At 41.3% G+C, this 21,823-nt stretch overlaps 1 protein-coding gene across 2 annotated transcripts in view; it reads right to left on the bottom strand.

Annotated features, from left to right (window-relative positions):
• Positions 1-21,823, bottom strand: part of FGD6 (FYVE, RhoGEF and PH domain containing 6) — a 104,024-nt gene that overhangs the window by 69,264 nt on the left and 12,937 nt on the right. The gene's annotated exons all lie outside the window — the stretch shown is intronic.

The following is a 21,823-nucleotide window of genomic DNA, read 5'->3' as shown; positions in this document are numbered from 1 at the left end:
GCCAGTTTTGAGCTTGGACAGACAGGATGAGAGAGGCAAGCATTACCATCTTGAACGTCAGGACAGTGTAGGTGTTGGTTCAGTCTCCTCAGCTCTAGGATAGGATGAAGACCTCCTTTCCTCTTCAGAATGAGGAAATATCAGAAGAAGCTGCCTCTTTCCCTGAATTCTGTTGGAACCTCCTCTATGGCTCCTAGATGAAGCAACAAGGCCACTTCTGATTGCAGCAGGCTTCCCTGAGGAGAGGTGTGTATAGGGGGTAATGAGTGGAACTGGATGGGAGAGCCAGGGGCAATGATCATCCTGTTACAACTGATCATGCCTGGTGGAATGGAGGGAGGCAGATTCTGAAAGTAGTGCTCATTCACTGGATTGGATGGGCTCTCGACCAAGCTGTCAAGTTGACTGGCATGCTGTAGGATTGGGGTGCATTGTTGAGGAAGTGGAAAGGCTGTGCCCTCTGTTTTATCTTGTCCTTTTCCTGGCCCAGTATTCAAGATGCCTGTGTTTGTGAGACGGCACCCATGGCTTCAACTGGGACTGAGGGCAGTAAGGCTTATGGTACAGCACTGAGATATAAATCCCTAGAGAGCATAAGGTGGCCTTTGAGTCTTTCAGCAAGTGCAGAGTGCTGTTTGTCTGCCTGCTAAATAGCTCTTTGCCCTTGAAGTGTGAGTCTTGAACAGCGGCCAGTGCCTCTCGTGCGATACCCAATGCTTTGAGCCATCACACTGTGTTTCATTACCATGGTGGCTAGAGACTTTGCAATGGTGTTGGAGGCATACATTGCAATGAGTAGTGCCAACCTGGCCACCAGCTGACTTTCCTTAATTATCTTTTAGTTCCTCTTGCTGTCTTGCAGAAGCTTTGTGAGGAAGCGTGTCACTTGGTCTCAGGTTAGGAACTCATACTTGGCCAGTAAGGCCTGGCAGTTTGCCACATGCAGAAGAATATGACTTTCATCCAAAGAGGCTGAGTTGTTTTGGGCCTTTAGTCCAAGAGTACCCCCAAGGACACTTCAATTTCTCCTGTACTGCTGATGTGACCAAGAAGCCTGGGTAGGGGTGAATACTTCCACATCTGCCTAGAAAACGTGAGGCAAAGTAAGCATCTGCTAGGTATGTGCGACTCTCCTAGACAGAACTAGTACCTACTGTGCCTGCCTTTTAAATGGATTAGTCCATCACAGGATGGGCAGGGCTTGAAGCCCACAGGTTTTGACTCCATCATACTAAAGAGCTCTGTATGGCAGGTGGAGTGTCTAGCCACCGATACTAAGTCCAGAGGGTTGGATAAGATCACATTGGTGCTCAGAACTTTGCAGAGTTAGGCTTTCACACAGCAGAGTCTAGAACAACGTTATACACTTCTGAAATAAAAACCATGGGTGTAGTTAAGTCAAATGATATTTCTATTGTTCCCGCTTCTTAAAACTGTGTGTCTCATTCCATCCCAAACAGTATCTTTGGGGACGATTGTTGTGGGCTACAGTAACTACCTGGGGGAGGATTACCACAGCACCTCCAGGAACTTAAAACAGTGGTGGGGGGAGTGCGCAAGGGGGGGAGAGAGATTATTGCAGTCCTTGGGACCGTGAACTGCTTTAGAGAAATATCACCCCTAAGATGGTTTGCGTATACAAGTTCAGATTCAGAGGCCCAAGGAGACAAAGAAAGGGCTTTTGGTATAGAAGGCTGAGTTTAACCTGGCAGAGGTGCCTTCATTTTGATGCAAAAAAACAGATGACCTTTTGTGTAGAAGATACCCAACCCTGCTGAAGGCTTGGAAGACCTTGAACCTGCCAGGGTTTCCATAGGACTGATGTAGAGCTGTTGGTAAAGCGTTTAGATCCTTTTATTGTTTTATATGTTCTCTGGATGCTTTTGTCCTCAAGTAAATGAAAGAAGAATGTGGTTATGTTACTCATGACCACTGTCATTCACTGGTCATCGCTCTTGGAGAGAAACAAAAGAACAGGGGCTGGTCATTAGTCAGACCTGCCAAGAGAAGCAACACGAATTTCAGAGGAGTTATAGCTTAAGTCCAAAGAGAAGGGAGAGGGATGTGGATCCCTGCTCAGAGAAAGGTGAGAACTAGAGGCCTGAGTGGGCATTCCTGAAACAGACTACAGAGGGGATTAAAGGTGCAGTTACCCCAAAACTGTGACAGACAGCATATCTATAGCTCTTGAGAACAGAAAACAAGAAATTGTTTTATTCTGTGCCAAAACCAAGAGGTAACATGCTATTGTCATAAGATTGTGGTCTAAATCCCTCCATATTTCTACCCAGATGCCCTGCATATGGTATAATTCTGTCAAACTGGGAAATCTGTACTAAAAATATTTTGCTCTACTTCTTGGATGAGATTTTCGAAGATCCACAGGGAATCTGGAGGCTTGAAATCCCTCTAGGTAGCTCTGAAAATTTCAGTCCTTATGTTTTTACTGTAATTTATCCAAAGTCCTCAATATTCAAGCTACAGTATGTGACAGATAATTTCTTGACTTTATGTAAAATGTAATTTGAACTGATCAGTTTATCTCAAAGGTAGAGCAAAATAACGCTGCAAGATAAATTACATGTTTTATAGCAAATGAGATTGAGAACTTTTAAACATAGGTTTCTTGAAATTCTATGATCGCAGGGCTGCCCAAGTCACCACTGGACACTTTGAAGGGGTCAGAGTCCTTCACATTTTGAGAAGATTACCAAATTCAATCCCGTGGTACACTTATATTAAATTTCCCCCTTGGACAAAGGTTTGTCTGGATCCTTCATCAATGAGAAAAAGAATGGACATAACATTTATAACACAATTTATACCAAATATAAAAAAAGCAGTTTAAATTGTACAATAATATAAATAACCATATTAGAAACACATCCTTTTTGTCATCCATTGTATTTTGGAACATGCCTCAGATTGTAGATACATCTCAGCTTCTTGAGTGTATAGGAAAGTCAAGAGTATCTGTTCTAGTTCTAAAGGTCTCTTTGAGACCATCAGGACACAGAAGAGTGCTCCAGGAATGTTTCTTATGGCCATTTTAGTTATAAACAAAAAAGCGATAGCCATCCCAGCTGCCATAGTGTCTCAGAGTAATTCCTATTCATCTTTACAGTCCATTCATCATGCTACTCCCATTTCCCCAGCTCAGTGGGTCACTGCGCAACACATAACCCTTCATATTCTTTTACCTCAGTTGTTTAACATTGGGATGATACTTCTCTACAGATGAATAACGAAAATCAATCCCCATTTAGCAACTTTTGTAGACACAAATATCTCGAGTGTTCATGGACCCAATGGCAAGCCCATTCAGAATGAAAATACTTCCATGTGCTTTTGATCAGCCCCCCCCCCCCCCGAGAGATTTGAAGATTTCAATATTTGAATTTAATGGATTTGGTACCTTAATCACATCTTCAAGACAGTCCTATACATATAAGTTTTTTAATGAAATTTGAGTGCAACTTCATTTAGAAAATTACTCTCCCTTGTATCGTATGCCTCAATTGTATGCCTCATGGCCATTTTAGCTTCTCTGCCCATGTGCCATAATTTTCTTCTCTTTTTCTACCCTCTTATCCTCTTTTTAAAAACTCCGCCACCACGTATTAATTCCCCCTAATAACTCAATTTTATGTCAAAGCTTTCTTCATGGAGTAGTTTTTTCTGTTCTGTGTTAAGCATCCGCACAGACTTCTGTAATCCTACTCTCTCCCAAAATATCCATCCTGATCTTGTTTCCTCTTTGTCAGATATTCTTTGCCCAGGGCCCCAACATTAATATGCTTTTTGGTACGAGAAACTTCTGCATTATCAGTCATGTGAAACACCTCACTGCTAACTCATCACACTGTTCCTTGAGTAAGAATATCCTGCCATATCATGTGAGCCAGCCGTCTATAGATAGATGTGGTTCAACTTTTTGTTATTTACATAATCTTAAGAATGTTGGATTTGTCTGATAACGTAGCATTTTAATGGTTATTTAAAATGGTAATACTAGATTTTTCTTATTGCTTGCTGAGTAAGACAACCAATAAATGAACCTGTAACACTATTTATGTCACACAAAAAATGGAAGGTAAGAGATACTGTGGCAATTCTTTGTAAATTATGACAACGCAATTCTGGCACGAAACAAAAACTGCTTGTCAGTATGAATCTCTTATGGACTTCTAAACTTTAAGCACCGCCATAAACAACGCACCTGAAAATGTTATGGTTATAGTGCCAAATGCTTTGCACATAAGTTTTTTCCCTGTGAAGTACATCCATGTCAACTCCATCCTGGTTACAGCTTTCCACCCAATTCGCTGTGTGCGCAAATCTCAAACTTGTCTCTTTATTTTAATAGTTTATTAAATAAATCATATCTGTAGTTGGTTTAGTATTTTAAATAAGTGTTGATTAGGGCTGTCAAGCAATTAAAAAAATTGCAATTAATCATGCTGTTAAACAATAGAATACAACTTATTTAAATATTTTGGATGTTTTCTAGATTTTCACATATATTGATTTCAATTACAACAATACAAAATATACAGTGCTCACTTTATATTTTTATTACAAATATTTGCATGGCAAAAAATGAAATAGTATTTTTCCAATTCACCAAATACAAGTATTGTTGTGCAATCTCTATCATGAAAGTTGAACTTACAAATGTACAATTATGTACAAAAAGTAACTGCATTTAAAATAAACAATGAAAAACTTTAGAGCCTACGAGTCTACTCAGTCCTGCTTCTTGTTCAGCCAATCGCTCAGACCAAACAAGTTTGTTTTCATTTGCAGGAGATAATGCTGCCTGCTTTTTGTTCACGTCATCTGAAAGTGAGAACAGGCGTTTGCATGGCACTGTTGTAGTTGGCGTCACAAGATATTTACATGCCAGATGTGCTAAAGATTCATATGTCCCTTCATGCTTCAACCACCATTCCAGAGGACATGCGTCCATGCTGATGACAGGTTTTGCTCAATAACAATCCAAAGCAGTGTGGACCCAACGCATGTTCATTTTAATCATTTGAGTCAGATGCCACCAGCAGAAGGTTGATTTTTTGGTGGTCTGGATTCTGTAGTTTCCACATTGGAGTCTTGCTCTTTTAAGACTTCTGAAAACATGCTCCACATGTCGTCCCTCTCAAATTTTGGATGGCACTTCAGATTCTTAAACCTTGGGTCCAGTGCTATAGCTATCTTTAGAAATAGATGTTAGATAGGACGGGATCTGAGTTACTACAGAGAATTCGTTCCTGGGTGTCTGGCCGATGAGTCTTGCCCACATGCTCAGGGTTTAGCTGATCGCCATACTTGGGCTCAGGAAGGAATTTTCCTCCAGGGCACATTGGCAGAGGCCCTGGTGGTTTTTCACCTTCCTCTGCAGTATGGGGCATAGGTCACTTGCTAGAGGATTCTCTGCACCTGGAAGTCTTTAAACCACGATTTGAGGACTTCAATAGCTCAGACATAGGTTAGGGGTTTGTTACAGGAGTGGGTGGGTGGGATTCTGTGGCCTGCGTTGTGCAGGTGGTCAGACTAGACGATCATAATGGTCCCTTCTGACCTTAAAGTCTATGATGCTATGAAATCTCACATTGGTACCTTCTTTGCGTTTTGTCAAATCTGTGGTGAAGGTGTTCTTAAAACGAACAACACGTGCTGGGTCATCACCTGAGACTGCTATAACATGAAATATATGGCAGAATGCAGGTAAAACAGAGCAGGAGACATACAATTCTTCTCCAAGGAGTTCAGTCACAAATTTAATTAACGCATTATTTTTTTAATGAGCGTCATCAGCATGGAAGCATGTCCTCTGGAATGGTGGCTGAAGCATGAAGGGGTATATGACTGTTTAGCATATCTAGCACGTAAACACCTTGCAATGCCAGCTACAAAAGTGCCATGTGAACGCCTGTTCTCACTTTCAGGTGACACTGTAAATAAGAAGCTGATAGCATTATCTCCTGTAAATGTAAACAAACTTGTTTGTCTTAGTGATTGGCTTAATAAGAAGTAGGACTGAGTGCACTTGTAGGCTCTAAAGTTTTATACTGTGTTGTTTTGGAGTGCAGTTATGTACAAAAAAAACTAAATTTGGAAGTTGCACTTTCATGATAAAGAGATGACAGTTCTCTACAGTACCTGTATGAGGTGAATTCAAAAATACTATTTCTTTTATCATTTTTACAGTGCAGATATTTGTAATAAAAAATATAAAGTGAGCAATGTACACTTTGTATTCTGTGTTGTAATTGAAATCAATATATTTGAAAATGTAGAAAAACATACAAAAATATGTAATAAATTTCAATGTACACTATAATTTAATAGTGTGATTAAAACTGCAATTAATCATAATTAATTTTTTAATCACGATTAACTTTTTTGAGTTAATCATGTGAGTTAACTGCGATGAATCAACAGCCCTAGTTTTAATAAAAGTTTTACTTATTTATAATTATACACAAAGGCTACATTAAAAGAACTTCTGGCTTCAATTCTGTAGCCCCGGGCTGGAATATGCTCTGCTGTTTTGTGGGGATGGTGCATGCTCAGGCCAATCACATGTAGGAGCTGTGAGAGAATGGACAATGCTCAAAGAGGGCAGAATCTTCATGGATTTCAGCGGTTAAACTCCAGCAAGTCTCTGCTGAGCATGTGCGAACTACAATTTTTCAAAGGCTAGTAACTTAGGCAAATTTGGATATACTTTAATGGGGACTGGCCCCTGACACAAAGGACAACCTCTACTACATTACAGTTCCCTCCTTCAAAGCGTAGGAGCTCTCCAAATAAAAAGTCACCAGAATGTTTTTTCCCTAGCCTTAGTGTGGGAAACAGCTACACCATTTTGGCTGAAATTAAATATCAGCTTGAGGCAGACATCCAGCCTTGCCTTTAATTTGTATTATGATAAAACAGGTGCCAATCAAGATCAAACCAGGGCCTCACTTTTAGGCGCTATTAAGCTAGGCATATGAGAGACATTTCCTGCCCCAAAGAGCTTGCAATCTAAATAGACAAAACAGGCAGCAGAGTGGAAGTATTAACAGTCCCATTTAAACAATGGGGAACTGAGGCACAGAGAAATTAAATGACTTGCCCAAGGCTGCAAAAATGTCAGGGCAGAGCTGGGAACTGAACCTTCATCTCCCAAGTTCTAGTCCAGAGCCTTAATCATCCTGCCTCTCCTCGAACTCAGGGTTGGTTTGTTTTTTTATTCCCCTTCTGTATCCATGTTTAGCACTCTTCAGTTCTTTAAACTCTCTTCATACCCACACCAGCCTACACCACACCTCCTTTTGGAGAAGGGCCAACTGCACCAAGCTTTGGACAGACGGTTAATCCTCCCTTACTGCTGCCTTTGAATTCTGAAGACAGTGTCCTTCCCTCCAGAATGAGTTTCTTTCCCACATTATTGTCCCCTGATATCCTGTGCCTCCATTTACAGATATCGGAAAAAGGTTATTTGGCCCAGGATTGAAAATAAACAGAAAGAATCCTAAAAGAAAAGTTAAGTAGAAAATACATATAGCTGAACTGATACTATAACTTTATCCCTGCCTTTAAAAAAAAATGCACTGAGCCATATTTACAGCCAATGAGAACTTTGGTCTCAGCTCCCAATTCATTCAGAATCACAGTCTGCCACTCTAAGTCACAGAGATCACTCAACAAGTCTTGTCCCAGATCTGTCTTATTTTGTGTCTTTTGCTGTACAGTATATTTGTATCTGCTACAACATGATTTATTAATCTTCATTATTTTTAAAACACCGGTAACCGCTAAGCATTAATGACGATACACAGAAAGAATGAGCAGAAATAATGAGGAGTCCTTGTGGCACCTTAGAGACTAACAAATTTATTTGGGCATAACTTTTCGTGGATTAGAACCCACTTCATCAGATGCATGGAGTGAAAATACAGGAGCAGGTATAAATACATGAAAGGATGGGGGTTGCTTTACCAAGTGTGAGATCAGTCTAATGAGACACATCAATTAACAGCAGGATACCAAAGGAGGAAAAATAACTACTGAAGTGGTAAGAGTGGCCCATTACAGACAGTTGACAGGAAGGCATGAGTAACAGTAGAGAGAAATTAGTATTGGGGAAATTAAGTTTAGATTTTGTAATGACCCAACCACTCCCAGTCTCTAGAATGAGCTCACCTTAGGACCACTTCTTTCCTCTCCAGACAGAGTGTTTGAGTCCTAATGGGGACTGTTGTAACTGTTTGACGTTCTAGGTTCTCTGCCTGAACCAGTCATGTCACTGCATACAAGTTACTTAGGCTTTGTCTTCACTGCTAAAAAAGGCATGGGTTTTTCACTGCAGGATAACTAAAATGCATTGTCTTCACCAGAGGCAGTGCTAGTCCATTTGTGGTCTTAAGCAGGAACATTTTTGCCCCATCCCTGCAAAACCATAAAAAAGCAAATAGGGGACCCCCCATAAACTGTTTAGGGCCCGAAGCAATTGCTTAGTCTGCTTATGCTTAGTGCTAGCACTGGTCTCCTCTAGGATTTTAGAGGAGGATAGCTGTTAGTAACCCCGACCACCCTCTTTTTTTTTTCTTTTTTCATCAAAGATATGGCCATAGGGTTTGTCTTCACTGCACCTATTAGCTAGAGTCGGTACACTTAAGTTACTTGGTTCAAGACAGGCTAGCTCAAGTGAAAGCAGCAGACACTGTGAAACAACACTAGGGCTACACAGATTGAATTAGTAGTTGATGAGTTGTTGCAACTCAGGCTACTGTATCCCCACTGCATTACCAGCTTGATCATCAGCTGCACTCAAGCTTCCACCTACATCTGGGTGGGCCAGCTAGCTGGAGTTTAAGGCCCCACTTAACTAGAGCTAGAGATTTGCGTGTGTGGAAAAGGACTAGATTAGGGGCAAAGCTCAAACTATAACAAGCAGTAAACAATGAGTTAATACTGCAGCGAAGACAAGTCCATAGAGTGAGCCCTTTGTATCAGTGGGACTTGCCCCAGCACAAAGGGTAATAGGTGAGATAGTTTTGTTGGCTTGACATTATGGCAAAGCACAACGCAACCAATCAGATAATTTTGATCTTCCCTTTATTTTGCCACTAAGTTTACAATTCCGAGTTTCATTGAAAAGTGGTTTGAGCTCTGCCTTTGTAGACACTTAGAGCGCTGAAGGATAGAAAGACCTCTGTAGAAGATTTCTTCTAAAAGAAATAGATCAAGGCAGCCGTGAGGATTCACGCTATCTTTACTGTTGTGGGGTCCAGTCTCTCCTCTCTGTGAAAGAATGTGACAGAAGGGATTAAGGAGTGCAGGAGTACAGTGCATGAACATTTAGGGTATGTCTTCACTAGCAACACTAAAGCGCTGCAGTGACAGCGATTTAACATGGCTGTGTAGTCGCGGCACCCCGCTCTAAAAAAAGCCCACCTCCATGAGGGGGGCAGCTACCAGCGTGCACTGTCTACGCTGCCACTTTACAGTGCTGAAACTTGCAGTGCTCAGGGGGGTGTTTTTTCTGAGCAAGAAAGTTGCAGTGCTGTAAAATGGCAGTGTAGACAAGGTCTCAGAGATCCTTCAAGCAGCATGACCGGAATGGGTGGAGGGGGAAATCAAGCACCTGAGCAATTTGATTTTGGATATTACTTTGGAATTTTCCATAAAAACCATGGCAGTTTTGATAATTACCCTTTTAGAAAACTTCAAGAATCCCACAGTAGAGAAACTAGAACATAATCTTGTCTTTTTAACTAGCAGACTTTATTTTTGACCTCAGATCAGGGACACTGCACATCCTCTTTCTTCAGTGGGGATTTGCAGGGGGTTGTCTCCCCACTCTAGATAAATGTTTTGTGGCATTTCTCTCTCTCTCTCAGATCTCTTCTGGATTGATGCGTATTTGGTGGTTATGCACTTGTATAAAATGTTTACTATGCCACTTTTTAAATCATCATACCTCACATATATATGCACTTGCATTATTGCATTGCCTTTAAAAACTCCTAAGAAAGAAAAATCTTTTAAAAAGGGAAAACTAAAACCAAACTAACGGTATTTTTTATCCCTGCTATTTAACTCAGATATCAAATACAAGCTACGGCTTCCAGAAGTACATAATGACAACTCTCATAGCAGGCTGTCATCCTCCTGTAGTTGCATAAGCATTTTTCATTTTTCTGTTAGAGCTCTGATTGATGATTCCTCTATGCATTTCTTGGAGCGTTCAACATAAATATGCATGCATGTCTCGGATGTTCCATGCTCTACATACAAGAAACATATTTTAAAATCTCAGTTAAAACTAATTTCTGACAAGATTCTTTTTTAAACTAACACCCTTTCTGAATAAAGTCATTAAACTTACGTACAGTAAGAGAATGTTGACAAAATGTAAATCTAAGCCAAAACTGTGTGTCCTAAGGTGTTCCAATTCAGCCTCTCAGCATCATGGCACAAACCATGAAAAGCAGAGTCCACAGCCATGGTACACTGAAACAACTCCACAGGAGCCATTGTAATGAAGCATGCCAAAATATATGCATGTTACAATGTGCATATCTGACATGATATGGCTGAAGCAACATCAAGCATGATTACCAGAAATTCAATATGCAATGACAAAATAGAGAGTGACCTATATCATTGCCTCCAGACCTGCACAGAGCGTAGATCCTCCATACCCAGATCTTCCCCTCACTAGGGCCAGTTAAAGGCCATCTCCAGGCACACTTCTCCTGGAGGGACCCTTGCAGTGTGGCTGTCTCCTATTAGAATTAATAAATACCTCCACTACTTTGGGGCCATCCATATGAAGCTGTTAGGGAGTCCACTACCTCGCCTCTTGAAGCAAGCAGGGGCTTTCCTGCTACCATAGGTGACTGTGGCCAACAGGGACCCCCCATTTGGTGTTAAAGGCAGAGAGGTCTCTGTGAGAAGTATTGAAGTACTGGTATTTTTGCCTTCCTTGCTAATAACAGGTGTATGAAGATTCGTTCTAGTTTTGTACAGATAGAAACTCATTGCATATCAACATTTCTTATGTCAGAGGTCACAGACCCCTAAAAAAGAAGATCTTAGAGGAGGAAGGGGGGAAAAAAAGCAACTAGAAACTCAAGAGCAAAAAACAAGACCTCTAAAACACAGAGCTAACTTAAAACCATGATTTTCCCACCTATGGGTATGTCTACACTGCAGCTAGCAGTGTGCTTCACAGTGCAGACACACTCAAGCCAGTTCTGTTCGAGCTAGTGTGCTAAAATTGCTGTATGGTCATTGCAGCATGGGCAGCAGCTTGTTTCTAAGCTCACGTGGCTAGCCTAAGCCACCAGCCAGACCACTAATTTTTAGTGCACTCGCTTGAGTGGTGCTAGCATGAGTCTGTCTACCCAGGCAAGGAGGCAGGCTCCTAGTTGCAGTTTAGAAGTACACTAACACACCAGCTTTTCTGAATTGTCATGAAAATTTACCAGCCCAATACAAAAAATATATTTGCCTGTCCTTTACGATAACTGACACCAAGGAAAAAAGTAGTATTTTACTTGCCAGCCAGCTAAATAACAAACCAAACAAGTTACTCACTGTAGGTAGAATTTTAGAAGGTTGTAACAGTCTGTGCTGAAATCTCAAGCACAACACCTTCAGATAGGGAACGAAACCATACGAAATGAGAACATGAGCTCTTAACAATATATACTTAAAACATAAAAGCTACTTTACTGCATCAAGGGTATCATGAAGGCCTGGTGCTTAAATCCTCATCCTCTGAAATAAGAATTAACCCAAGTCCCAAAAAATGAAACCACAAAAACTATTCTGTGTTTATGGATCACTATTTTTATATATCATCTCCCTTCAAGAAATGTGACACATAGTTTGGAAGTAACCTTAAATCTGTGGCTCTCTGAAATTTTACATTTCGGACAATAGCCAACAAAAGAAATAGCTGAATAGTACTGAAAAGAATAGTTAATTAAATCAAAGACAAACATGGAGTGACTTAACTCTTAAAAGCAGTGCTGTTTGTACAAGTATCAGCTGACATAGCTCCCTGAGTGGCACACAAAGATACTTGATGAGACACACTTTGGCTCAAGCCAAACACATGGACCACTAAAAACAACTCAGTTATTTCTCATAATGTTGGACCTACTCATGCTCTCCTCTCCCCCGCTTTTTACACACATTAGAGACACATAATATATGTGTACAATATGTACAATATTGTAATACTGTAGTTAGATGTGCATAATCAAGTACAACTAAAATAACTGGTAATTTCTGCATGCAGACAGAGAGACTAAAATGTACTGAATTAAAATATGAACAAAATTACATTTTAAGTCAAAATTTTGGCCTTACTCTTTCCTAACACTTCAAAAATGTATTTTTATGTCAAAATCCAACTCAAATGTGTTTTTATTTCACATACATAATACAAACGATTAGATAAGGTGAAATGTTTGCCATAGTAAGACCTAAAGAAATGTATCAAAGAGTTTTAGGAATACATTTCCTGAGCCAATGCTGAAAATAACCTTCAGGAAAAGGCTGTTGTCAAGCCATGTAAATGAGTCTTTCATCAATTCTCATTTCATGTCCGACTTTCCGCTCCATATTTATGTTATAGTGCTCTTCTGCATTAAGTTGGAAGACATTTGATTTACTAAGTACACCACTATTGGTGGGTCTGAAACAGGAAGTCATGGTGGAGAAAGTCAGAATAAAGAACTCTAGTTGGTCCTTCCCTTAACATGACAAGATGGATGGATGTAGAAAGAACGCTCAAATGAAGAAAAAGTGAAAAGCAAGGGAATAGGGTTTAACACAAAAGAGGGAAAGACTGCATCTGTTACCCTTCAAGAGATCAAATTTCCAGAATTTGAAATTCTATTATGAAGGTTTAACAGGGAGTACAAGAGGCTGTCTTATACTTAGAGAAAATTCGAACAGGGCTAAACGGGATGCCTTTCCATTTACTTCCTTGTTTGTTACTCTGAGAAGAATTTTAAGTTAACAGATGCGGCAATGATTTTGTAGTAGTCACCAAAAATCAGACCTTTTAAAATTATCTGCACATCACAATTTGCAGAATTTTCCAACAGCAGATTATAATTAATTTTAAGGTTAAAATTTTTTTTTGACCCATAAGCCTCTTGGTTATATCCTGCTGGCTTTAAAGAATCTTACAATGTTGAAATCTGATCTGGATATAAGGATTAATTACTAGAAGGGCTAAACTTAAATCTGCAACTGAGATTCTTAACCTGGCGGTCACAACCATGCTGCCCTTCCCATGACGCTAATATGGGGAGACTCCAATACAGAGAAAGATGAGAATCATTGATCTAGGGGCATGCAGATGGCTAGACAGTGTGTTGTAAACCCTCTGAGGCAAGGGTGGTGTCTATCTGTATTTGTAAAACACTGGGGCCTTTATGAACTACAACTAAAAAATTTGATCATAAAATAATTAGCATGACAGCCTTTCAAAGTATATTTTGATTATTTAAAAAGAATAATCAAATTCAGAGAGTGGTTCTGGTCATACTGCACAGATCTGAAATTCTGCCTATTTTGCCTACTTTCTCCAGCTTCCTAAAGAAGAAGTGAATCAAACTCAGTGAGAGTGTGCAGTGGGCAAGCAAGAATACCATAATATGCGATATTACTCCATGTGAAACAGTGACAGAACATCAGATTTTTCTGAAAGATCGTTAGTTTTGCAATGCAGCATATTAGAACCACACTGCTCATTCTTTTTCAGCATGTGGAGTGCAGTAGATGTTGCTGAGGAAGCAGGTGAAAATATGTGCAAACCATAATGGGGGGGGGTGGGCTGCGGTGGAGTGGAGGGGGGTGTCTACTAACTTGTCACTGAGTCTCTTTGTTTGGAGAATCTCCTCGGGTGAAAAAAATGTTAAAAGATTGAGTTTATTAAAGTTGTGTTTTGCTTTATACTGAAGGCAGTAAAGTCCTACCCCAGCTGCTCTGAAGTGTGACCTTAATTGGGGGAGGTAAGGATTGGGAATCAGGTGGAGCCTCTGCCATGCAAGGCTGCTCTTTGGCCAGCATGCATCCAGCCTGACAGGTCAGAGCCAGTGCTTTGGGAGGACGGACAGGAATATCCTTGTAGCACTGAGAAGACCAACTAGAATGGCACAGTTGCTAAATTGTTGCTGTCTACAAAAGCAGTCTATGGGTAGAAAGTGATGCTGTTGGATGGCACCACAGCTAGTATTACTTAGAACAAGAGCAATCCAAATGGTGGAGTGAATACCTATGCACCAGAGTGATGATTTTAAATATTTTAAATGATGGGGCCACTTTATGCCAAATCATACAGTGAGTTAAATTATGGACCTGAACTACGTGACAGTGTCCCTTTATATTACAGAAAACAAATGTTTAGGGAAAGTAAAGCAAAGTGACAAGGATTCGCATCAAGAGTCCTCCAAAAGAGAAACATGATTTTCCCAAACAAATGATTGTCTACTTAAAATGCCTTCATATGCTACATCCCACAAAGTGTTTTAAAATAACTATTCAGAGCACAAATGCATGTGACGTAGAAGAGTAACTAGACCCAAGCATCTTGACTGAATCTGTCCCCAAAGGGGGCACCTTCAGAAGATCAGCACAATCCCAGCATTCTGTACAAACCCAGTTCCTGCTTGCTCACATTTTGGCCCAGAGACTAACACTGTTGAGTGTTAACATTTGTAGTGAGAGTCTCACATTGATCTTAATGTTGGTCTCTAATTTTACAACCAGCTAATTATATATATTTCATTACAAAATTTAACACATTACTATTCATAAACTATCAAACTGTGTCAGTGGGGTGGCACAGACCTTCTGCATGGTTGCACAGAATGGCACTGGCTACAGTTTCCATTCTCCGACCCAACTTCCTAGCTCGCTAGAGCTGGGTGTGCTGAGACTTCTTTGTATTCAGCATATAGAAAGGAATAGAGTAGATATCATAGAATATCAGGGTTGGAAGGGACCTCAGGAGGTCATCTAGTCCAACCCCATGCTCAAAGCAGGACCAATCCCCAACTAAATCATCCCAGCCAGGGCTTTGTCAAGCCTGACCTTAAAAATATCTAAGGAAGGAGATTCCACCACCTCCCTAGGTAACGCATTCCAGTGCTTCACCACCCTCCTAGTGAAAAAGTTTTTCCTAATATCCAACCTAAACCTCCCCCACTGCAACTTGAGACCATTATTCCTTGTTCTGTCATCAGCTACCACTGAGAACAGATTTGCACTTTAACTAGTCAGAGGCGTGACTAGCAAAGTCAAAGAAGTGGCATTCATAAGCTGCAAAGGCAAAAGGATAACAGTTTCAAAACGTTGAGGGAATGGGGACGGAGAAGACTTGAGGATGGGAAATAAAGGTCATTCTGCTACCCTTAATTATGTTGGCTAGTTCCCTATTCAGCAAGTAGTCCCATTGGTTTTCATGGGATTACTTGTGGAGCATGGTACTGTTCAACATGGAAGAGTGGCAAAAAACAGGCTTATATCAAGGATGGGCAAGGAAGAAGGGGGAAAATTAAGACAGAGGGTCTGTAAAGCAGTCAAGGATGTAGAGGGCCCCTCTCTATCTTCCCTAACACACATTCTCCAGAAGAACTAATCACAAAACAGTGACCTTTTTTTTTAAAACAAAACAAAACAAAAGCAGGTGAAATCCACACATCTGGCCCTTAGTTACATTATACAGTAGAACATCAGTTATGGACACCTCGGGAACGGAGGTTGTCCGTAACTCTGAAATGTTCCATAACTCTGAACAAGAAGTTATGAGACTTCAGCCGAGGGGAGGGGAGGGGAGGGTTTGGGGCTACAGCCGCAGGGTATGTGTGGGGGGGATAGAGCTCCGAGTGAGATGGGGGGGGAGGGTAGTCAGGGCTGAAACCGGGAGCAGAGTCATGGGGCTGAAGCCTTGAGCCCTGGTGCCCCGCTAGGGTTGCCAGGTGTCTGGTTTTTGACTAGAGAATCCAGTCAAAAAAGGAATTGGGCAGTGTCTGGTCAGATATATTGACCAGACACTAAAAGTCTGGTTACCGCTGGCAGGGGGGGAAGTGGCAGCCTGTCGCCTGGCCCTGAAGCGGTGGCTCCCAAGGCAGCATGCATGCACTGGGTTGGGCCACGGCTGGCCCATTGAGGAACAGAGTTGCCCCTCACGAGGCTAAAACTGGGAGCGCAGCCACAGGGCTGAAGCCCCAAGCCGCAGTGCTCCCACCCACAGCTAAAGCCCTGATGCTCCCGAGGGGCAGAAGCCCCCACCCCTATCTGGAGCCCTGAGTCCTCCCCAAACCCCGAAGGCAGTACAATATTTGCTGGAGAGGGGTGGGGTTGTTTTTTTAATGTATTTATTTATTTGTCTGTGCTGCTGCCTGATTCCTTCTGGTTCCAGTTGACCAGTAAATCTGTAACTCTGGTGTTTGTATCTTTGAGGTTCTACTGTACAGCATTTTCTTTGGTTTTACAATAGGATAAGCAAGAGCATCTTTCCAGAGCCCAGCAAACAAGAAATCTCAGATATCTGAAACTTCTTAAAAATATTGGAAAGCTGTTCAAAAAAGCCACATTTCAAAGTTCTCCTAATAAGAACTTAGCATAGACAATGCAAATCTGTTTAGGAGACATTATCCTATATGGCCAACTTCTCAGGGAAGCCTGCTTTGTCCACCTGTGATGACAGCCTATTCATGACAGCCGACCATCAAATTAACATTTATCTCTGGGCCTAACCCTGCAACCCTCACTGATGTTATGTAGTCCCTATTGTTCATGTGAGTAGTCCATACAGGCCACTCAGCACAAATAATGGTCGCAGAATCAAGCCCATAGTGAACACAAGAACATACCAAAGATGGAGTTTAACCACAAAGACAGATTTCAACCCCCAAGTAGGCAATATCCAGTACACAACATTTTGGTAAAGTTTCCATGAGAAGGCATCTAACCTCAGGATTCCGTCAACAACACACAGTTTTAAAATTCCTAATCAGTTCTGTTTCTTAACTTCATGTTCATTTATTTATACTTCAGCATACTTTCTGGTTTTCCAAACAGTAATTCTAAATCAGGTCACTGGAAAAAATAAAAAGGAAACTATGTAGTTGTACTCATGTAGAGCGCTGAAAGTATCTCTCAAAGAAAAATCCACCTAGCAGGCAATGTGTTTCAAGGAGTAATGCAATCAGAAATTATGCTAACAATTACAGGCAGCTCTACATTCAAACAAAATCAATTAGCAATCACGTATGGTTGCTGAAGCTCAGAGGAAACATTGCCAACATATTCAGGAAACATAGTATATTAATCCACGAAAAGCTGGAGGAGCAGAATAACTGAGTCTGAAATACAAGACAGCAGCTTTGCAACTGCAAATAATAATAATAAATAATAAATAATAATAAAAGGGGTCCCCAAAGATGCACGAAAGTTTAAGTCTGTGCCTTTTGTCATATCACATATGCTTTAAGTCATACTTAATTTCTGTTTGCATCTTTAGTTTGTTTAGAGACTGTTTGCAAATTTCCACTCAATTTCAACTTGTTTCCAGTGAAGTTTTTGCCCTCTTTTTGGTAAATGTTTGTTACTATAAAAAGGAGAAAGAAAAATATTTATGATTTTTGTCATTCACTAAGAGAAATACAAATAAGTGCTATTACTTTGAAGTAACTGAGCTGTTGTTACACATCTCCTACGGTAGTGTCAAAAGAAATGTTGCTGTGGAACTTTGGAGATGCATAAAAGGCACTAGCTTTTAGTAATGCTTCAAACCTGAACGCTCACTTCTTAGAAAATAGGCAATTACTTCATTCCTTGCTTACACTGTCTCCTGGTAATTATGATAATTTAAAACTTGGCATGCATTTAGAAATACAATTTCTGTCCCTCTCCTTCCCAGCCACCATTCTTCTCTCATTATATTTTAATTAAACAAAAAATGAAATGCCCTAAAACTCAACAAAACAAGAAGTTAACACATTCACCTTCTTTACCCTATTTAAAATCTTTTGTCCTGATTTGTCTGAAAACCAATGATCTATATTAAAGACTCTTGCTCTTGGAATTAGATTTTCGGTATTGTTCCCATGACAGAAGATCCAAAGTCAAGTTATCTTCATTTATTAGTTCTATTCATTACTTTCCTTTCTCAGGGTATCCCACAGAACATTTCAGAGAAGTGAGCGAGTTTGACACCAGTAATGTGTTAACTGTATAGGTAAAACACAGCATACAATATGAATTCAGTGGTTCTCACACATTTTTGGGACGCTAAGGGTGTAATGAACTTAACTCCACTCCCACTCATGCCAACTCACTTCAGTGGAAGTGAAGATAGGCCAAAATCCCACTCCAGAATATTTTACTGAGAAAGCAGCTCTCCTCTTAAATAGCCTAACTACAGCACTCATCTTCCAAGATGGCCACTGGATCTTTAATTTTCTTCTAGAAGGTTACCGAAAGAGGAGAAAGTGCCTCAATGTAATCTGTCATCTGAATTAGGATAAAATTGCAAGAGCTATTAATTCTCATGGTTTGGGCATAATGGGATCAGGAAAAAATTTCTCACATGATATAGTACCATTGGGTACATTATAAAGCAGTAGTCCTCAAACCGTGGGTCATGCCCCCATATGGGGGGTACAGAGGAACATTCGGGAGGAGGACATGGGCCAACTCCCACAGGGGGCAGGGAAGGAGTGCCACTCAGTCCAACTCCATCTTCAGCCCAGCCCCAGCTCCACACTGCCACCAGCCCAGCTCCAGTTGCAGCTCCATGCTGCCCCCTACTCCACCCCCAGCCCAGCTCTGCCCTCATTCCCTCTCCACCCCCAGGCCAGCTCCACCTCTAGCCCCAGCTCCTCCCCCATCCCCAGTTCAACCCCAGCTCCGTCATCAGCCCAAGCTCCTTCGCTGAGCCAACTGTGCAGTAACGCGGGGCGGGGGGGGGGGGGGGGGAGAGGCCGGGGGGGGAAGCGAGCAGACAGAGTCCATTACCGGTAAGGGGGGAGGGGTGCAACAAGAAAAGCGTGGGCACCACTGTTATGAAGATTTTAGGCCTTCCTCTAGAGCACATGAAACTGGATAAGTTGACAGCACATAGGACTAAATTGACCCATAATCTATTCAGGTACATCAAGCCTTGAGTTCCTGTGGTTAGGTTGTATATGTGCTTTAGTAGTAATGTTTGAGGTACAGCCCTTTCAACCTAGAGGCTGTGTTTCAAAGTACAATTTCTTTTGCACTGCAGTTTTAAATTATAAAAAGGATTGCTACTAACAAATCTCAAATGCCAGGCTATGGAAATTTCAGGGAAAGTGGTCTAATAGAAAGGGGCAAGTGCACATGCAATATACTAGGTTTATGTAATCCAGGGTATTAGCCTGCTTGGAAGTGTTACGCTGCTCTCCTTTTCGAAGTCTTCAACTATTCATGAATACCACAGAAAGACTAAGTGACAATGAAATACAACAACAAATAACTCTGGTTCTAATCTAACATCTAAAAGGAAACTATGCCAAGCACAGAAGCAAGCACTGTACTTCAGTCAACAACAAAAATAATACTGTACACAGTTCATAAGACCAATACGTGAGGGTAAATGCGCAAGATGTCACATTCAACATTATGAAGCTTAATGAGACTACTTCCCACAAAAAAAGACTCCTACCTTCCTACAAAGGCAAGTAACTTGATGTAGATGAAAAGTAATTCAATATACAAGTTTTTACTTCCTAAAAATGTTATGTAACCCTTCTGCCAGGCCGAGTTGATAGTAGCAAGGGCCGGGTTCAATACACAGGAGTTCCCTCTCATCAAAGCAAACGCAAAACTGGCTCGAGTCCCCATCCAGTGACCTGGGAAAATCTTACACACACCCCTGGGTGCCTCAGAGAGGCAATACTTCCCCTCTTGCAAGCACAGAGTCTCGGTGTAGCAGAGAATTTTTAATAACATGAGGTAAACGACATCAGCATTAAATTGGGAAAACACCACAACTAGGGTTCATCAACCAAACCATGAGTGAAGACCCACCCCAGCAAATTGGGCCATGTCCTTTCCCTCGGGTTCTTGAGTCCCACAACCCAAACGTCTCTTGAGTCCAGCAATCCAAACATCACCCAAAGTCCAAAAAGTCCAACAACCCCAAAAGTCCAGCCCCAGAGTTCAAAAGTTCATCTGCAGAGTGTTACTCCCCAGTCTGGGTAAAAATGTGCGTTGGGGGTGTGGGGGGAGGAAAGAGAGGTAAGGGGCACCTTACGCAACCTGAAGCTGACTGTCCCGCAGCTCCACAGGGCTTCACTCAGATCCGCTCCACAAGCTGCTCCACTCCATGTCACACAAGTGGCTCCCACCCTCCCATGAACTGCTCCACCAGCCCATCCACAAACGGCTCCGCTATGCTCTAGATCTTCAGGCTCCCCACTACTTGACACAGTGCTCAGTGATTTCAGCTTGTAGTAGTGGGAGCCTTAGTGCTGGTGCACCATAAGGCCGAAGTGAACTCAGCACAGTACCTGTAGCTAGACTCTTAACAGACCCAAAATTACCTCTGACATTCCACAGTGGAGAGAGACAGTGGAGAGAGACAGAGGTGCAATCGATGTTTCAGGACCTCACAAAGGGGCCTACACCACCAGGTACTAATACCTGTCCCCAGCCTCTCTCCATTCACAGTTTTGGAACCCATGTCCGTTGCCTAGCGAGTGCTACTTAGTTGATGGCGAGTCCCTCCATCATAGCAAAAGGCCAAGTACAGTTCCACTGTCCTTGATTCCCATAATCAGGATAATAACAATTTATTCTTCCTGCCCCAATAACAGAGACACTGGGGATCCCACAGCAGCCAAAGTGACCATCTGGGCCGCTATGGCCTCATTCTAGGCGGGGTGGGTGTGCCTATGCAAATGAGATCGGCCCCTGAAGTTCTTTTCCACAACTTGCCACACCTCACCACCAGATGTCAGGGTGGAGCTCATTCTGACTCTGCTTACAGTTATAAGGATGCCATTTCAAATATTTTCTCCCCCTTTACAACAAGCATCTCATTGCAAAACATAAGTTCTCACACTGGTGAGATGCATAAAAAAAAGTCAAAGCCTTTGTACTCTACATGTAAAATAAGAGCAGTTGTGATTGTCTTCACAGAGTTTGGTCCATACACCAGCCCTGCAGTTCATCTCAATAAGGATCACATTACAAAACTATAGTGCAAGGAATTGCAAAAAGTAGCTTGCTGGGCACTGAGCTACAAATAACTACATATTCCATTCAAAATCTGAACATGCATTTACCAAACCCTAAAACGCTACAAAAGTCCACCTTTATTATTAAAAGTCACCAAAGCCTATCTTTAAGCGCTGTCCATCACACAGAGAGCTTTCCATTGGACTGCTTCACTTAGAGCATTTAAGCAAGTTCACTCTGGGACTTGGTCTTTATTTACAGGAGCTTTTCCAGACTGAATACAAGCAACAGTTAGATATTACCATCAATTCCAGTTTAAGAATACTCTAAATTCCAAAGCAAAGTATTTATCTTTAAGTCTGATTAGACATTGGGAATGATAAAAATTTGCCTTTTCCTTGATACTAAATTCTGCAAGTAGATCCAAGAGTTATTTCACCAAGAAAAAGTCCTTCTGGGTCACAAATTGCTACTAAATTAACATATATGGGTGAAAATACATAGGGGTATTAGATTGTTTTGCCAACACATAATAAAACAAGCATATTTCCTAAATTCACCATCCAAAAACAACAACAAACAACAATTTGTCTGT

This window comes from Lepidochelys kempii, chromosome 1 (assembly GCF_965140265.1).
Source record: "Lepidochelys kempii isolate rLepKem1 chromosome 1, rLepKem1.hap2, whole genome shotgun sequence".
In the NCBI taxonomy this organism is placed as follows: Eukaryota; Metazoa; Chordata; order Testudines; family Cheloniidae; genus Lepidochelys; species Lepidochelys kempii.
This window is presented reverse-complemented; position numbering and strand designations above follow the sequence as displayed.